Below are 18,121 nucleotides of genomic sequence, written 5' to 3'. Positions count from 1 at the left end.
CTGGCTCAGCTCTGTCTTCACCACAATGGTCCAGTGCAAAACCTTCATTACTGCTGATGCTGCAGCGATCCGCCTGTTAACCTCACACTCCATCTTACCCTCACTCATGAACAAGACATCAAGATACTTAAACTCTTCTACTTGGGGCAACAACTCACTCCCAACTCAGACTAGTTGGGGCAAAACAAAGCAAAATAACCAACCTAATATAAACATCCTGCCAGGCTGAATGACTGTGGTGAAACTAAACTGAATGACTGAATTCAGTGTGGTTATTGTAGCTTGCTGAGGATGAGTCTGCGGTCATCCATAACACACAGCAAAAGCTCTAGATTTAGGGTGTCAAGAAAGAGGTTTGAAATCAACAAGATTAGTAAAAAAAAGGCATTTCTGAATGCAAACCAGAATGTTGGTGCATTTCAAGTCCCACAGATTGATTCTTTCTCCACACCACAGCGGAGCATGAGAGCCATGGCATGTGTGGAGCCACATGAAGAGGGACTGAGGGAGGACTGTTGTGAAGGAAAGTGTGGGAGAAATATCTATTAACCTCCCTGAGAGCAAGCAATGGGGAGGGATTGACTGAGGGGTTGAAATGAGAGGCCGCGGATAATATATGTGTGTGTTCTTTTGCTTCTGTCATGGTGAGACCCAGTTTTAATTTTACTTTTTTTTTTTAAATGTATTTATTTGCTTTTAAGTTTGGAGGAAATGTTAGATCAGAATTTTGGTTTATGGTTAAGCTAAAACTGTATTAGTGTGAGTTAAGGTCATCATTTATAGCTCCTCTGTACTTGAATAAGTTGCACATTACAAAATCTCATACTTCCAGCGCAACATCACAAAGACCAGCGAGAAGCAAACAGGTGACGAAAGAAAACACATGGAGGAAAGAGAGAGAGAGGGAACAGAAACAAAGCAATAAAGAGTATTAAAGTAATTAGGAGCTGAAGTGAAAGAAAGAGGGATCTAGAGTTTGAAACCGCTAAACATGACCTCAACAAGATCCAAATGGGCATTAAAACACATAAAAGTCATTAGAGATCTTTCAGTTCTTTGTAAAGGAGACCACTGACCACCACCGGGGATGTAAACAGCTGCTGGCGTGCTGCTCATTGTATGACTAATGTGTTTGTATGGCGTCCAAACAAGACTTAGCCATTTGTAGATACTTTTTCGGTGAAACCACTAATTGAACCATGCAAGCTTGTTGAATTTAACCTTAAGTTATCAAGAAATTTCTTTTTTTTTGTTTCTTAAGAAAACTTTCCCAGCACCATCATCCTTTATGTTTATTCAGTACACATATCTGGGAGCTGTGCAGCGTAGGGACTATTCCACTGTAAGCCATTGTGCAACGGGAGGACTTATTTATCTCACACTTGTCATCGCTGAGGCAAAAAGTTCACTATACTGTGAGAAGATGATCCGCAAGTCACTGGAGCTCCATTTATTTCCTCTAGTATTTATTTCCTTTCTCAACATGGGAAACTTGTCTCATGTGTGGACAGTCAAGAAGCTTCTTGGCAAGAGTGATCGTGTCATCATTAGGAGTCATTTAGATTTAATGGCCTTTTTATTTCTATTGACAGTATGTTTCATCAACACCCTCTCCACATGGTAAGTGTAAAAAGACGAAGAAGATACTAATTACACAAGATATGAATTATAGTATATTAATGATTTGCAGTGTATTTTATTGTCTACATGAGTGAGAGGCTACAAAATGATGTTTGAGGGCAGTTACATTATGTGTTGGGTGTGATGGTTAGATTACAGTTCGGTATCTTTAGGAGTTATGATTATAATGGACAGATCTACACCACATGATTTATGTCAAGCAGCCAAGTGCTTTCCCAATACGGTGCATAAGAGCGATCTTAATGTAGCCAAGTGGAAAGTTTGCATGCAGAGACAAGAAACCAGTCCTGTAATTAACCACAACTGAGATCTTCGTCTAATCGTAAGTGTTTTAGTTTGTGGTTAATCATAATTAAGATATATTATTTATTAAGTTTATTTCTATAGTACCTTTCAATAAGAAGGCAATTTAGTTAGTGTACTCAATAAAAGAGAGATATTACAAAAAGAAAGTCAAATAAAACAGAAAATAATTTAAACTAAAGTAATAAAAAAAAAAAAACAGTTTTAACACTTGTTTATCGAAGATTCAGGAGCAGGACCACACCTCAATCGTGCCACTTCCACTATTCCTATAAATACCACCTAACCCTCTCCTCTTCTTTCACTCTCCTTCCCCCCACCCTTTTGGTCACTTCCTGTTTCCTCCTGTTTCTTCTTGATTTCTCCTTTCCTTTGTAGGGTCCTTAGGGGGACCATCATTGCTCGGGTGCTAGGGCGGCGTCCCTACAAGCTTCCTCACAGCACCGTCAGTATGTGGAAGAACTACGAACATTGATTGTTTTTCTTAATGAATCATTGAAATGTATATTGTTGATTTTGTGGAACCAACCTTTATTCAGTCAGGGCAATTTCACTGAGAGTAATCGTCTCATCTTTAGGAAAGCTCTGAACACATTCATACAGTAAATGGAAGTTTCCTAGTACCTCAGTCATGGCAATAAGGGCACTTTTCCTCACATAGAATTATCCTACCAGTCTGGGGGATTGAACCCTTGACCCTCCACTCACAAGCTCGCTTCTCAAACCTTCATAAAAAGGTTTCTGGTGGACGTGCACATCCAGAAGACGAATAAAGCAGGTGCTGGACCAAAACAACAAATGTAAAACAAGAGAAAACTCTGAACACTGCAGTTCAAAATGCAGGTATTCTCTTCTGGTGATATCCTAATAAATACCTGCATTGGGAGGTGCAGTGTGCAAACTTTTTTATCAAACCTTTAGGACACAACTTCTAGAGAAACCACGTCTATGATAGTCACAACAAATTGCTGATATTGGAAGGTAATAAATGTTTTCGGAAGTGTCCAACATCGATGTTCTGTCTGGATTAAAGAAGTTTATGAGGTTATATTTCCACTATCCAGTTCATACACTATATAACATTTTTCATGCCATTATATTGTCTCTTAAATTACATATCCACACATATTTAAGAGACAATAGCAACTAAATGATGCCATGTGTTAGTCTCTTTGTGTCTATGGTAATAGTGTAACGTTAGAAGTGGAAACCAAACGCCACATGGAACCAGAAAGGGAGTTCCCAGGGCAGGTAAGGACAAAATCCATGCTGATCATTGAGGCTTATTATATATATCCCAAAAAGCACTGGGTATTTAGTTTGCCACCTCCCTCCAATCAAGGATCTTCCAGAGAATACATAAACCAACAGTGAATGTACACACACGAGTAAGACTGAGCTATCAAAGGTTTTACTGAGGAAAACATCAAAGGACTACTTAAATGTGCTCAGAAACTGATTTATGCAGATACATTTGACAACTTAAACATTCCTACAGACAACTTCTTCCTGTTTGAAACTGTTTCTTAAGACCCTGCTTTTGCCATATTTAAAGTAGCATTATTCTTTTGTTTATAAAGGCGTTTATTTGCTACTTAACCATGAAAGAGCCATGTAATGCATTTCAAATTCATTTCTAAACAAAAAGCCATCCCTTTCTTATTAAGTGTAACTTCATCTTGGCCAATGTGAAAACAGTGACCCCCATTCAATTATCTCTTATATATTGTATGGATGTGTATAATCTGTATGTGTATGGATAGTGGATGTGACTTATAACGTATAAACACACACACACACACACATAAATGCACAGACCACATGTTTAAAATACACACACGATAAGCCCACACCCGTCAGATGACAGATGATGAGTCTTTGTGAAGAGGAAATGAGCTGGATCAGTCGTAGCAACAGGCCTGTTACCACGTGAACGCCCAGTGTAAACACACCAGCACCACGCACGCACACACGCACACACAAAGACACACACACACACACACACACACACACACACACACACACACACTTCAAGTCTGTAATCAAAATCTACTGCCAAAATTTTTCAACTTGGGTCACTGACACACTCTTCTTATTACCCATTACTGAACCGTGATAGGCATATTTTTTATGTGGTGTGTGCATACCAATGTGTGTATGTGCGTGCTCTCATGTAGTGCATGTTATATATTTGTGTGTCCGTCATGAACCATAATGTGGAATGATTGAACTTGGCAGGAAAATTTAACATGAGGAAAAGGTGATGAAAGAGTGAAAGTCAAAGAAGGTTTACCAAAGAAGGGAAGAAAGATGGACCGAAGGAGAGACGAACAGCAGAGAGGGGCAACGGTCACATCTGGCCAGAGTTAGTCTAAGAGTGGAATGGACCAACAGGAGATCACTCACACACACACACACACACACACACACACATTTTTATTACAGTTCTTGTATAAATGTCCTCTCATTTCTAAAATATTCTGATGCTCATGCACACATTTAGACATTCAGCTCTGTCATATATAATAAATCCTGAAAAGCATTATATTCGGCTTTCAATCCAAGCTCCATTACAATGACTGATGGAAATAAGCATGCTATAACTGTAATACATGCATCATTTCGTTCAGTATTCTCAAAGCGAATTCGCAGAGGTTTTTTTTTTTTTTTTCAGTTCAGCAAGAGTTCATAGAGAGAGATCAAGGTCAAGTCTTTGTATAGGACACAAAACGTTCAAACCGACCTCTAGAATTAGCTGCCACTCATGAGAAATGCCAAGATAAATACGAAGGGATTTTTTTGAGCTCGTCACACCAGACGTTTCCTGATTGTTGTTGGATTGTTACTGTTTGAGTTTTCATCGGTGTGTAAAGAGCTTAAAACCAAAGATGAAAGACTTTAAAGGAAATGTATTTGCACTGTGAAGATCTCAGACACCCTTTAACCCAAAGACCTTTATGACTACATCACATACAGTATCAATTTCTGTCTCATTGTATTGCAGCTCTTCTTGGAAGCTCAGTGATGTTTATACTGAGGGGAATTGTTTAAATCCAAGATTCAGTGTTTTTATAGCTGTACTATTAGATCAAAACGCCCCCAAATTTCAGCCTGACCCATTTAATATCTTTGGAATCAGTTTATAAAATTACTCATTTTCCCAGCCAGTGGGACAAGTGAAGTTTGAGAGGTTAAATCTATACTAAGAAATTTCTTCCCAGTTAGGGTTAGGGTTAGGGTTTCAACACAGTTAAGTTGCATTAAGTGTGAGTTTGGGGCACTTTGCGAACTTAACTCTTATGTATGATAAAGCATCATGGAGTATCATCAACACATAATACTTCTTAATATAGTAGCCACATTTTGGTTGAACAAATGATCCAATTTCACAAAACTGGATATTTCTTAGTGCTGGATGATGTCGCCTTATGTTGTGGTAACCTCATTTTTTGATGGATGACATTGTGTTGTTTCTTCCAGAGCTGTACGTGTTGCTATGCCGCTGGACTGGCCCTGTTCAAATGAATGAGAGTAAATGAATGTGTTTGTTTCATTCATTCAAACACACAGTGGTGCAACAGGAAAGATCAGGGGATTGTCAGATTTATTATCTGTGTAATATGCATGTCTAAATAAATTTTAATGGCAATCTATTCAATAGTTGTCAAGATGCAATATTTCCTTCTGGACCAAGTAGTGGACCAATCAAACAATCCTTGATAGACAAGTGTGGCTAAAAGTCTTAGGTGTATCTAATGACTAAAGAGTTTATTTTAGTCATACATTATAGGAAACTAAACTTAATTTATGTGGGTATACAACTGACAAAATCATTTTCACATAATAAAATACACACAATGATCGAATACCGAATAAAAGCATGTTAGAAAACTACAAATATGATCCTCCATCTACTTTGCAACAGTGAACCAGATGCTCCCTGAGTGCAAACATAAAGATCCCTCACAGCTCCTAACATGTTTGCCTCATTTAATTTCAAAGTGTCTTTTAACTACTTCCTCTTTCAGACACCAGACAATCCCACCTGTTGATCGACCAGCAGCCTGCCTCAGTCTTTCCATCCATTTGTACCTGTCAAGCCTTTACAAAACTATACAAACCCCAGTCAAAACACCTGCAAATCCTCTGAAGGGAATCATTAAATGTCATCAACAAACACGGGCACTTGAGACTGGCACTGTAACGGCAAAGTCATTAATCCCGCTTGCGTGTGGTCTGGCATCAAATGAAACCAGGATTATTTGGGCAAAACAAACAAAAGGATAGCTCAGTAAACAGAAGACGGAGGCATTGTAAACTCTTGAGTACGCTTACTTCTCGTTAAATCGGTGAGAACTGTTGTTTCCTGGTGTTTACAGCTGGCTGGAAAGAGGAAGAGCGGACGTTCATTTTGCAAACAGAACGACAAGGTGTGCTGTAAATCTATTTGTTAGAGTCGCTATAGCAACAAGGACTTCTGCGCTATGTCAGTGGAAGACATTGCACAGGCTTTTTTAGTAGAATGCCCAAAATTGGACACATTAAAAGACAGATGTTATTTTTAAAAAAGCATAGGAGTAAAAAAGAAAAACAGCTTGGTTCTGACTTGTTAAAAAAAAAAACCCATCTAGCTAAATACTGGTTCATGCTCATCCATCTTTCTTGGTGCTGTCAAAGCAGAATTATGGGCACTTGGGTTTGAAGCTCCACATTTCTCAACTGGAAAGAGGTAGATGTGTAAAAAACGGGGGCTATTTTTATAACCTCCATAACACACAAATGTTTCTCATTATAGAAGATGGGGTCTTGTAAGCACGATGATGCATGAAGCAGCAGGAGATTTGGAACGGAAAAACACACTGGAGTATGCGTTAAGTATAGTAGAAGAAGAAAAAAAATGTCCATTATGGGCCAAATCTCCTGTTGCTTTCCAAAAGTGGAAAGGTTCTGCATGTCCAAAGATCTGTGTTATGACTTCAGGGAGACAAGAGTCAAACCAAATCTCACATTCACATCTCTTGATTGCAGCAACAAACCTTTATCCAAGTTGATTCAAGGCAGAACTTGGCAACAGTTCCTGCAGTCTGTGCTGGAAGTGAACCGAGTGTAAAGGTTGTTCGGCCCTCAGGACGGAGAAGTAAGAAAGCCTCGTCAGCTTTTTTGTAAGGGTCAGCGTGTGAGTGTGTAGACGTTAGTTTGAGGACTTGATTTGGGGTTTGTTTGATTCTTTCTTTATTTCTTTTATTTGTCTCTTTCTTTCAGCCTTTCCTGGATCTTGGGTGAGTAATTAACATGTAGCCTTTGCACACTCCATTTAGTGAGCCAAAATCATCCACTGCTGGGAGTTGGTGGAATGTGCACCGTATAAACATCAAATTACACCGTGTGTGTGTGTGTGTGTGTGTGTGTGTGTTTCCCCCCCTCTCTCCTTATATGCAATCATGATAATCAACACTTCTATCACATAAAGACCCTGTGCAGTGATATAATATTTAGTGATGACATTCTTTCTGCATGGCCACAGCTGTTACAACAAAAGAGGAAAATAAACCCACTCTGTGTCCAGTGTTGGTTTCATATTGTTCTCTCTCTCTCTCTCTCTGTCTCTCTCTCTCTCTCTCTCTCTCTCTCTCTCTCTCTCTCTCTCTCTCTCTCTCTCTCTCTCTCTCTCTCTCTCTAGATCTCTGCATCTACATCTGTTGTTTACTTTTGTGTATGCATTTTTATTTAAGACAGGCGTGCATTTAGGGTTGATAGTTTTCTTAAAATAGGTTCCATACCCAAAGGTCAAGTTACCGGTTCAGATTATGAGATGAATGTATTTATCAATCTGTAACTTCTCAACTCAAACACAAACCATATAGTCCAAAAACTACTTTGTAAAATTGACCTGTTCATGTAGTCTGCCTCTGCAATCTCATGATTGACAACCTAACTTCACCGCTGCAGTTGAACTACAACATCAATGACCTTATTACCTTCAGTTTTCCATTTATGGTGTCAAGTCTAAAACTCACATTATCAACAGGATCGCTTAAAGGTTTCTGTCATTTTGTGTTAGCGGAGAGAACAATAACCTCGTTTACGAAGGAAAACACTCGGTCAGATGGAGTAGTTTAACATTTTGGGAAATATGCCTGTTTTGCTTTCTTGCCAAAAGTTGGATGAGAAAGTTGATACCACTGTCATATTTGTACAGTATGAATGAAGCTAATGCCAGCAGCTGCTTACCTCAATCTAGAAGGTAGATGGATTTTTATTAACTTTGGACACAGTCAGGCTAGCTATTTCCCCGTTTCCAGTCTTCGTGCCAAGCTAAGCTAACCGACTGCTGGCAGTAGCTTCATATTTACAGACAGATATACTGTACACCACTCTCAGCTCATATAATATCAAACTGTCCAGCCAAAAAGACAATAAGTTTATTTCCCAGAATGTTGAGCTGTTCCTTCAATGTCCATGTGAAGTTTTAGTTTTAAAAAAGGACCAATCCACAGAGCTGCAGGATATACTGTAAGGGCTTCAGTGCTTGTTAAAGTTTGAAGTAAATTTTAAAAAAGTATACATCCCTGCTAATGTCATCAGGGTAATCTCAGTTTGAGTTTAAGACTTCAGATGATTTTAAACAGAAAGCCTGTGTTACAACCTGAAAGGTGAGTGGGTTTGAAAGAAATGGGCATTTATTAGGCTGGGGATAAAATGGAACATGCTATTGAGTTGCATTATGGAAACTGCAGTATAAAGACTATAAGTTTCGATATCTTGGCCATCTGCTGCATGTATCTGTTACTTATGAGTCCCTCACACCTTCATGGAAGAGCATTACTAAATAGATGGAATACCCCTTTAATTTTAGAAAGAAATACACATTCCTTTCGTAACCCACCAGAAGACACAAGTTTAAACACATTTTTTTTTTTAAATAAAACCAAGTTACGACCAACATCTGTGCATATATACACACATATGCCTGCAACATGAACTCTGATGAAGTTCTGATGCCTGAGTGTTTTCTCTCTGCTCTGCTCTGTGAAGAGGAAATAGAGATGGATGTTGTAATCAGTACCACCGCTCTCTCCAAACGCTGCAACACTTGCCCGATCTCTGTGTCTTTCTCTGTCACTCACTTACTCATCTCACTCAGCTACTCATTCAGTTACTCATGAATTCCCACTCACTGTTTCTCCCTCTTTGTCTTTTCTTACCCCCAGCTCCACCTTCTTGTGTTTCACTTAACAAGCCCCAAAGCAGAGCGGCAGAGGCGGTGGAGAAATGTCGAAATCTTGGCCCAGGTTTCAGAACTCTTTTCCCCTGGCTGCCTCCCTCCTCCCACCCTCTGTCCTCCACCACAGGTCATGTCTTTCCTGCCAACACACAGCTCTGAGCAACGTTTCCAGCCAGTGTAATATAACCACGTACGCACACACTGCAGTCAATTAAGTTCTCGATGATATGGCCACGCATGTACAGACTAATTTGTGGTCATTTCATGTGTTGACATGAACACACTAAAGCACACACATGCTTATGTAAAAGAGGCACACAAGCACACACACGACAGACGCGAGCCTCCTTCCTCCCCCCCACTGAAATAGCAGTGCTCTGAGTTCACCTTTTCCGGCCAAGACCGGCTGCATGTCTGGAACCTCAAAGCCCAACAGGGCTTACCAAAGCCTGGGGAGAGAGAGCACAGACTGTGGGCGTCCAGTGGAGAAGCAAGACAAAAAAACATTGTATGCAAATTCTTCTTAACCGTATAATGTCATGGGCCAGCAGCTGACCAGTTTTCACCAAGAAATACACACAACAGCAGCTAAATACACCGATTAGAACATTTAGATAAATTAAAGTGAAGTTGGTAATGAAATAAGCTGCTAATATTTGCTGAAAATAAAAAAAATCACCTGAGACTGAATATCTCATGACTAAGAGCTGCTGCTGTGGAAAATTGAGAACGAGACCTTACCACAATATTTCTTAGACAGTACTCTTTTCCATAAACAACATTGAACCACTACTAAAGACAGTCTGCCATCTCCTCCACTGCACTTCATAAGACAACTGTTGTATTGCTTTATGGCATTGGCTCTCAACCTGATAGTTGAGACATCCACAATGGGTCTGAAGATGAATCGAAGAAGTTTCAAAATGGTTGTCGGGTTAGGAAATAGGAAAAAACGTAAAGGTTGCAACTCAAATTCTCTAGTTAGTAAGATGCTGTGTAGTTTCATCTACAACCTCTAAAAAACAATCTTTGATTAAACCACCCACGACTAGACATAGCACATAATCAAGGGATTACAAGCAGAAGTGGGTTTGAATTTTGCTGTTAAAAGAAATATTTATAATTCTAATTATATAATTATAGTAATATGAGAGACTGTTTTTGTTCCAGGAAGGGATGGTTTTAATTTCTTGTAGTGACAGATGTTGGATGTGACGCCAGAGGAAAAATGACTTATTCCACTTCAATGGATAAACATAGTCAAGTGTTAACATCATCAAGGACGATGATGGGAAAGGAAAGCATCATCTATGTGACAGGAAGCAATGATTGATGAAAAACGTGGTTTTAATATAAAGAAACATTTAAGAATACCACTTGAGTCAAGATAACATTAACTGCTTCTCTTCAGGGTGGCCTTTACTGTGCTCCCTTATAGCATGATGTGTTGAAATGATGATACCAAATATAACTATTAAACATTACGTAGGATGCAACAATAAAAACTGATGAAACCGTTTTGTCCTGAAATGCAGTAATACCAATAACAGAATGGCTCAAATGCTAAGAAAACTCAAACTTCTCCTCTTCAAGGTGTTCTGATGACTACTTATTTCATCCACTTGGAAAAGACTAGTGGGCACTTGGTTGCCCATTTCCACATCATCACTTACCGCTCATTACTCATCGGCTTTTTAGTGCTTTCACTTGACTTTCCACAACCGTAAAGTAGCCACAAGGAGGAAAGAGTAGGGAGTAAAGAGAATAAGCATTGCTTTCTGTTCTCTGAGTTTTCTGTACTGTACTGTAATTGAAACTCTTTTTTAGACTTTTAGACAGAAGAACTACATCATCCTAGTGAGACAGAAAGAGATAAGGACATTTAAGTAGAAGTGTCTGTAGTAGGTAGTGGTGTAGGGAGAGAAGAAGAATATATATATTAAGAATGAAGATCTCAAGTCTAATACTATAACTGATCATTTAACCTTCGTGTTGTCCTCCCGGGTCAAATTGACCCGTCTATTTTGACTGTTCTTTCGTTCCTCCCTTCCTTTCTCCCTCCCTCCTTCCTTCTTTCCTCCTTCCTTTCTCCCTCCCTCCGTCCTTCCTTCTTTCCTCCCTCCCTCCTACCTCCCTTCCTTCCTTCTTTCCTCCCCTCCTTTCCTTCCTTCTTCCTCCCTCCCTTCCATCCTTCCTTCCTTCCTTCCTCCCCCCTTCTTTCATCCCTCCCTTCTACCTTCCTTCGTCCCTCCTTCCATCCTTCCTTCTTCCTTCCTTCCTTCCTTCCTTCCTCCTTCCTTTCCTTCCTTGACTCGAGGACAACAGGAGGGTTAAATCTGCAATCTATATATTTGCATTAACAACAGATCAAATATGTAATGTGAAAGTGGTCGCACAGTGAAAGCCTACTGAAAATGAAGCAGTTTCTCAGCTCTATGAGATGTTTTAGGATATTTCAGCTCTTTGTTTTTGTTTTGCAGCACACAACTTTACTGTTTCGGTAAAGAGTTGAGGGTGAATATTGGTTTTACTGTTTGCAAATACCAACTTTTAGAAGGTGATGATATGTCAGTGTTGTGTTTACAGCCGCTGTCACAGAAAAGCCAAGAAATATATTCATGCAGAATAAACTGCCAAACTCTCCGACCTCTCAACAGCTACAATCAGGCTGCCCTCAAAATGCCCTCAACCAGCAGCTCAGCGACCGGCAGGAGTTAAGTAGCTCCCAGGTGTAATACTGTATGTGTAACTGTAAATGAGAATGTCGAAATGAAAGAAAGCATCTGTGTTCAGCCAGCTTGAACCCGACCGCCTGCTGTCTCGTACATCGCACCTCCCTGACACGGCCCACCTCTGGACCCCCAATCCGGTCGTGTTTACACTGTGGTGTCAACATCTGTATACAGTTCACTCAAACAAATGCTGTGGTCCACAAAGCCGAGATGAAGGCAGGCGTATGCTGTAAAAGTGACAGGAGAGAAGAGAGAGAGCAGGACCCTCTTAACCTCGCCTCATACTGCTTCTATAGACACTTGCATACACACACACACACACCAACACACTTTGATCACATCTACAGCGGGAAGTCTGCAAGCTTGGAACACTCACACCCTCCATTTACACCAGTGACATTTAGATTGGTCTAGAGGAAGAAACTAACACACACACACACACACACACACACACAATGCCCACACAGGCATGCACACACTGAATGGTAAACAATAAAACCACAAGTGCTTGGAGTGTTTATGTTTTCTGTACCGTAGTTTCTAAAGAGGCCATAGCGGACTGGTAGTCACACCACAGTCTAAACATTATGGTCATGGAAGGCAGACGAGGATGCCCGCTCAGTCATTATGCCTCAAAGATGCCTTGGAATCTACATTGTTTTGAACGGCATTATGTGTTGTAAGTGTTGTATAGCAACGAGGGGTAGGTAAGCAAGGAAATACCCAAGTTCAAAGTACACAGAACACAGAGCACAGGAATGAGTTACTTACTATCTTACCATGAGCTACAGTTTTTGTTAGAGGACATAGTGATTTAAGACAGAAGCAGTTGAGGTACTGTAGGTTTGAAATCAATAAAAACTCAATATTAACCCTCCTGTTGTCCTCAGGTCAAGGAAGGACAGAAGGAAGGAAATGAGGAAGGAGGAAAAGAGGAAGGAAGTAAGGAGAGAAGGAAGGAAGGAAGGAAGGGAATAAGGACGAAAAGAGGAAGGAAATCAGGAGAGAAGGAAGGGAAGGAAGAAGAAGAAGAAGAAGAAGAAGAAGAAGAAGAAGAAGAAGAAGGGAGGGAGGAAGGGAAGAAAGGAAAGGAATAAGGACGAAAACAGGAAGGAAATTAGGAGAGAAGGAAGGGAAGAAGAAAGGAAGGAAGGAAGGAAGGAAGGAAAGGAGTAAGGACGAAAAAGAGGAAGGAATTTAGGAGAGAAGGAAGGAAGGAAGGAAAGAAAGGAGTAAGGAGGGAGGGAGGAAAGGAGGAAGGATGGAAGGAGGAGGGAGCAAAGAAAGAGGGGAGGAGGGGAAGAAGGAAAGAAAAATTAAAGAAAGAGGGAAGAAGGACGGAAAGAAGGAACAGTCAAAAGAGACGGGGTCAATTTGACCCGGGAGGACAACGGGAGAGTTAATGTGATTATGGAGTATTTTGGTATCGAAATAATTTAAGTAAATACATAATCTCACACGATACCGTTAATGACAACCAAACACAACAGTGGTGTTAAAATTTTGATGATGTAAGTTGTAACCAGTCATACAACCTCAGCCATCCACAAATGCAGTTTTATTGGCACAGCATGAAAGTCAGAGTCTGCTGTGTGAATTCCAGTTGGTTTCAGTTAAAATATTGTTTGAGTTCATGCACACATTCATTTAAGGATAAAACTGAAATCACTGGCGCCCCTAAAAGTGACTGATGTGTTTTGGCGGGTTTGGTTTTTCCCAGTAACTGGGAACGTGATATACGACTGTTGAGTAAGCAGCAAATCGGAGGTGAAAAGTCATCGGTAGGGTTACAAGGTTGTTCAGGGCCACACTTTCCTGTACAGTTAGTGTAGTTCCCATGCTCGGGGATGCTGTGTTTATTCAAAATCACACTTTGGTGAAGAAAAATAACTTTAACTCAAAACATTAAAACAACCTTTTTTTTGTACAGGAAGAGACAGCACAGTAGTGTGGTGAGACAGTGTCAAGAAGAGTAGCAGGAGATGAACCCAAACACAGGATGTAGAGACTGAAGAATGACTCTTTACACAGCACAATGCTGGCAAGACAAAACTCAACAATGACTGAACAGAAAACAAGACTTAAATATAGACAGAATTATTGAGAGGGGAATAGGGAACAGGTGACTCGACAAAGGACTGGCGCGGAGCTGATTGGCTGGTTAAAACTCTGGAAACGGGGCAGCAGCTAACGAGGCTAATGCAGGGCAGATGTGTAGGGGAAAGCAGCACAGAAAATGGTGCTTCCAGTGTATGTGTAGCAAGGTCAGAGTAAGCACAGTCAGAGCAGCTCAGCATAAGCATTCACACTCCTCTACTACACCAAAACAGAAACAGACCAAAGCCAAATAAGAAAAGCGAAAACATTTGTGTGTATCGTAACCTGCAATTGTCAGTTTACATAATGTAGAAACACAGCTTCTTAACTTAGAGACAGAAAAACATGATAGAAAGGTCTGAGGGTGTCAGGTGGATAATGACTGTGATAGAACCACGACAGACGATTATCATTCGACTAATATAAGCCTCCATAACCTTAACCACTTTTCTGTAATCAATCCATACTTTTAATCTCCTGATGGCCATAATCAATAATATTCTTATAGCTATTCAATTTTTCTGAGGAACAGGAATGAATTGTAAACACTTTTCAAAAACCTGAATGGCACATGGTCACATTACAAGCTAGAAGATGGACAATTCTCTTAACTGTGTTGACAAGTTTTGTGGCGCTGCAACTTAAACATTTATACATGTCCGACCGCCAAATAACAGAGTTCAGATACCAAAATTAAACTAAGAGGACTGTATTTTTACTGGGCATTCTGACACATTTGTTTTAAATAATCCATTCAGAATAACACAAAGTGACTCTATTTCCATTCCAAGTAATTATAGACCCTCGTCTCTCTCTGTTCCTGTAATTAAAGACAAAGCAGGGGCAAAATGAGGAAGATTCCCATCCTGAATGTGTGGCCACAAACCGTTTGTTAGACTAGCACATTCATTATGAGTCCAGTAATTATCACTAGAAAATGAAGGGAAGCCCAAAACAGAATGATGGAGTTACTAAAATAGATACAAATGTCTTTCTTTTCCTGAAAAACATGTTAATAACTTTTTTGGGGGTTAGAGAGAGATATGTGTTTTTTTATAGCACCGATTCTGTTTTTGAGAATTCACAGGCTTCACATTTCATATGCAAATTGAAGCTCAAGACTTACTTAACTCTCCTGTTGTCCTCGAGTCAAGGAAGGAAGGAAAGGAGGAAGAAGGAAGGAAAGGAGGAAGGAAGGGAAAGAAGGAAGGAAGGAAGGAAAGGAAAGGAGGGAGGGAGGAAGGAAGGTAGGAGGGAAGGAGGGAGGGAAGGACAAAAGAAAGGGAGGAAGGGAAGGAAGGAAGGAAGGAAGGAGGGAGTAAGGGAGGGAGAAAGAAGGAAGGAAAGGAGGGAGGAAGAAGGAAGGAAGGAGGGAGGAAGGGAGAAAGAAGGAAGGAAAGGAGGAAGGAAGGAAGGAAGGAAGGAAGGAAAGAAAGGGGGAAGGAAGGGAGGAAAGAAGGAAGGAGGGAGGGAAGGAAAGAAGGAAGGTAGGAAGGAAGGAAGGGAGGAAAGAAGGAACAGTCAAAACAGACGGGGTCAATTTGACCTGGGAGGACGACACAAAGGTTAAGAGTACATCTTTAGACTTATTCATGTTGTTTGGCTAAAGTTTTCCAGGCTCTTTGTGGAGTTCAACCAGCAATTTGTATTCAGCTGTGTCCACTTATTGTTAGACCCTTCAGATGACATGTAGCTATGAGTTATAGTTGACATAAGAAAGACACACATGCACCTGGTTGGCTATCGTCTGCTGGAGACAATAATAATCAGTGTTGGGCAGTAATGCATTACTTCATAACACATCAATGAGACTAGGTTTTCAGGAATGAACAGCTGAAGGAATGACAAGCTTGCATTACAGTTATTATTTGTAATAACATACTGTGTCTTCAGAAATTTCAGGGTTGACTTGTTTGATGTCTTACTGAGATTTTTATTAAGTGTAAAAATCTGTTTGGTCTTTTTGTGCTTTGTCCATACACTGGTTTGAGAAGTGTTAGCTTGTTGTGGGAAGGAGGTAAGCCTGTAAGCCAAAGTTTTCCAAAACATGTTGTGTCTATTTAGCTTGCTTGGTATTGTTAGCCACAGGTAAACAAGTGTCTTGTTTTCTGTTTCTACAGGAGATGTGGCAAGTTGTGTGGAGGATTTGGGGTTGTTTAAAGGCGCCTTTAGAGCTAAATGAGTGATGAAAGTAAAGTAAAAAGTACTGTGGCTATTCAAATTAGTTTTAAATTATGTAATATTTAGATGATTAAGTAACTGTAACTGTACTAATAAAAAATAACCTGATGGCTCATTCAATTGAAAGCCTTTCTGCCTCAGTGAAAAAGCAGTGGAGGCCAGAAAAGTATGATACTAAAGGATGTTTTATCATTAGTATCTGATTCTCAGAGCCCTAAAATACAGAACAAATGGTAATAGATTTTTCTGTCCCATCCTGCCAAAGTTCCACTGAGTTAAAAACTCCCTTTGGTCGCTTTCATTCCAGCTTGCTGCGTTCAGTGACTGCAATGAGTTCCAAAAAGACCATTTTAAAATGGACAATTTCACCCCATTTCCATCCTTCCGAGAGTCTACTGAAGACATTTCCATGCACACGTTTATTGTACAATCATGTCTTTCATTGCATTTGACAGTATCTTTGTTGATGGTGTTATTTTTTCTGTCTCAAAGTTTGAATGTGTCTGCTCAGCTTCAGTCACATTTCTCTGCAAACGTTTATCCATTTGTCTTTTTTTCCCCCCCTTTCCCAAATTCTCCAGCAAGAGCAATTTTCCTCTTGTAAGTCTATCATTACTTATAATTAGTTCTTAACTTGCTGTCCTACTTAGATAAAGGTTAAATAATTATCTAAAAAACAGACCATTGGGACTGGACCAGAACCACACCTGCAGCATGGGAACAATCAGATGGGGTTGGGTTGCGTTCCTGACCCAACAGAATAGTTCTGGCTTGTTGCGGAGATGATAAGTCAAACAGACCCCACCCAGCCAGTGAGCTACAAATTTTGTGCACTCTGTCTTTTCTTTTGTCAGGCAGAGAGGGCTGCCAAAAGACATCCAGGCCACTCAGTTTTGAAATCTGTGATTACAGTGTCTATCTTTTAGAAAGAGGATATTTTTTTTAATGCAACCAGAGCAATAAAAAAAACATAATCGAGTATTCTTATGTGGTGTACTGACAGCTTATAGAGTTTCATAGAGCATAAATAACTATTAAAAGACATTAAATCGTAGCCATGGGAGATACTCCATCCAGATTGGCTATAGCGTGTGCATTATTTTTAGATTGTAGTCACAGCTGCATCATTAATTTTCAATACATCGACACAACGTTCCCATTTAAAAGCAGCATTTCTCTACATTATGAATATTCAATTCAATCTTTCTTTATTTCAGACCAGTTCGGTCCATAAAAACACACATATATCAAGAAACAACACACATACTACAAAAAAAAAAAATATATATATATATATATATATATACACTACCGTTCAAAAGTTTGGGGTCACATTGAAATGTTCTTATTTTTGAAGGAAAAGCACTGTACTTTTCAATGAATATAACTTTAAACTAGTCTTAACTTTAAAGAAATACACTCTATACATTGCTAATGTGGTAAATGACTATTCTAGCTGCAAATGTCTGGTTTTTGGTGCAATATCTACATAGGTGTATAGATGCCCATTTCCAGCAACTATCACTCCAGTGTTCTAATGGTACAATGTGTTTGCTCATTGGCTCAGAAGGCTAATTGATGATTAGAAAACCCTTGTGCAATCATGTTCACACATCTAAAAACAGTTTAGCTCGTTACAGAAGCTACAAAACTGACCTTCCTTTGAGCAGATTGAGTTTCTGGAGCATCACATTTGTGGGGTCAATTAAACGTTCAAAATGGCCAGAAAAAGAGAACTTTCATCTGAAACTCGACAGTCTATTCTTGTTCTTAGAAATGAAGGCTATTCCATGCGAGAAATTGCTAAGAAATTGAAGATTTCCTACAACGGTGTGTACTACTCCCTTCAGAGGACAGCACAAACAGGCTCTAACCAGAGTAGAAAAAGAAGTGGGAGGCCGCGTTGCACAACTGAGCAAGAAGATAAGTACATTAGAGTCTC

The 18,121-nt window shown here is 39.8% G+C and overlaps 1 protein-coding gene across 1 annotated transcript in view; it reads right to left on the bottom strand.

The window, feature by feature from the left end:
- Positions 1–18,121, bottom strand: part of LOC128367585 (dnaJ homolog subfamily A member 3, mitochondrial-like) — a 297,084-nt gene that overhangs the window by 260,826 nt on the left and 18,137 nt on the right. The gene's annotated exons all lie outside the window — the stretch shown is intronic.

Source organism: Scomber japonicus, chromosome 2, assembly GCF_027409825.1.
Source record: "Scomber japonicus isolate fScoJap1 chromosome 2, fScoJap1.pri, whole genome shotgun sequence".
NCBI classification, from domain to species: Eukaryota; Metazoa; Chordata; class Actinopteri; order Scombriformes; family Scombridae; genus Scomber; species Scomber japonicus.
The sequence above is the reverse complement of the archived record's forward strand: the minus strand, read 5'-3'. Positions and strand labels throughout refer to the sequence as shown.